We start from the raw sequence: 1,973 nt of genomic DNA, 5'->3' as shown, positions 1-1,973 counted from the left end.
CACAGTCGAGTTGTTCTTTTCTTTGATGCATCTTGGACATTGTCACGGTCCAGTGTTCATTCATATGTTCTGAATGCTTCTGTCAGTCATGGACGTACTGTAGTACTTACTTGAGCAAGTCACTTGTCTTTTGGCTTTAAACAACTTTTCTGTTACCAGAATAGAAATGGGCTGCTCTATGAAAAGTGGCTTCGTAGTCAAATTAACATAAGAGACGGAGTTTAGTTGCAGTGTAACACTGAAGTGGCTACTTAAACTCCATGGCAGACATGCATTTAGATGTTTATCAGGCATTTCTGCAGCAGTTCTCATGTACAAGCCTGTAAACAAGGGTCATGCTCTTGTTTCTGGCTTTGGCAGCCATTTTATCTCCAATCACGCCCTTAGTGTTCCACCACTGCTCATGTGACAGAGTAGTCCATCACCCAAGCTAGAGCTGGGAGAGGTGAACTATTTTCTCACATACCTTCACAGGAAAAAGCAGCATCATTTACCCTTGCTAAATTAGCTCAAGAGCTAGAATTGTATCTTCGTGATTGACAGCAAGTGACAGAGATGGACATAGTTTTGCTCTACTGTTCCTCCTTTACACAATTGATTGGGGATGGTCTGGCACCTTAAGTTTACCTATTTAAAGCCCTTGAACAAAACCTGAGTGACCTTGAAGAGAGCTGCAGCTGCTCTGCAACCCTGGTCTTGAATTCTGCTGCTGTAGTCACGTGTCTTTGGCACTGAGGGGATGACCATATTTCAGTGTCAGTTCTCCTAAGTTTAAGTCAGTACATGACTGAGCTAGCTTTGGTCGTGTAGGCTTTAACGTCATTAATATCTTAATGGCTTTACCACAGCAGTGCAATGAGTAGCATTCTTAAGTATTGGCTTCCTAAAACCCATCTACTCATTAGTTTGTCTAGTGACTTCCTGATACCTGACAGAAGAGCTCAGTGAAAATCTCCAGTGTAAGCTTTCCAATAGCTACAAGGTCACTTATAAGAACAATAATCTCCTGCTCATGGCCATCAGATGTTTAATATTACATTACAAGTGTCTGAGGCAATTCTTACACATAAAGGCTTAAAAGCAGATATGGTTAAGGCAAGCAATTGTAGTAAGGTTTTCCTACTGGAATAGGGTTTTTCTGCTGTGCATCTGCTCTGCCTCTAGATCCCTGGTGAAGGGGAACGCTGCCCACCCACTGCTGACAGCAGCTAGTTGCCGATGTACACGTTAAGAATCCCATTTGGAAGGGCAAAACTGTACTTTCCGCAGTGAGCTTGACATTAACGTGAGCATAGGACTTGTTAATATGTAATCTGTTTTCTGTTACCAAGAGGGAATTTTACCAGGATGCAGATTGAAGGTTCTCAAGTACTGATGTAAGCAGTGCACAACTTGAAGAGGTGGTTTTGTGCGTTGGACTCAACGAGTTACCCTATGGCTACTCTGACAGCACCAGAATGAGTATCTTGCAACAGAAAATAACAAGTTAATATCTTAATGGCTTTACCACAGCAGTGCAATGAGTAGCATTCTTAAGTATTGGCTTCCTAAAACCCATCTACTCATTAGTTTGTCTAGTGACTTCCTGATACCTGACAGAAGAGCTCAGTGAAAATCTCCAGTGTAAGCTTTCCAATAGCTACAAGGTCACTTATAAGAACAATAATCTCCTGCTCATGGCCATCAGATGTTTAATATTACATTACAAGTGTCTGAGGCAATTCTTACACATAAAGGCTTAAAAGCAGATATGGTTAAGGCAAGCAATTGTAGTAAGGTTTTCCTACTGGAATAGGGTTTTTCTGCTGTGCATCTGCTCTGCCTCTAGATCCCTGGTGAAGGGGAACGCTGCCCACCCACTGCTGACAGCAGCTAGTTGCCGATGTACACGTTAAGAATCCCATTTGGAAGGGCAAAACTGTACTTTCCGCAGTGAGCTTGACATTAACGTGAGCATAGGACTTGTTAATATG

The sequence above is a fragment of the Calidris pugnax genome, unplaced genomic scaffold, assembly GCF_001431845.1.
Source record: "Calidris pugnax isolate Ruff unplaced genomic scaffold, ASM143184v1 scaffold42, whole genome shotgun sequence".
NCBI classification, from domain to species: Eukaryota; Metazoa; Chordata; class Aves; order Charadriiformes; family Scolopacidae; genus Calidris; species Calidris pugnax.
This window is presented reverse-complemented; position numbering follows the sequence as displayed.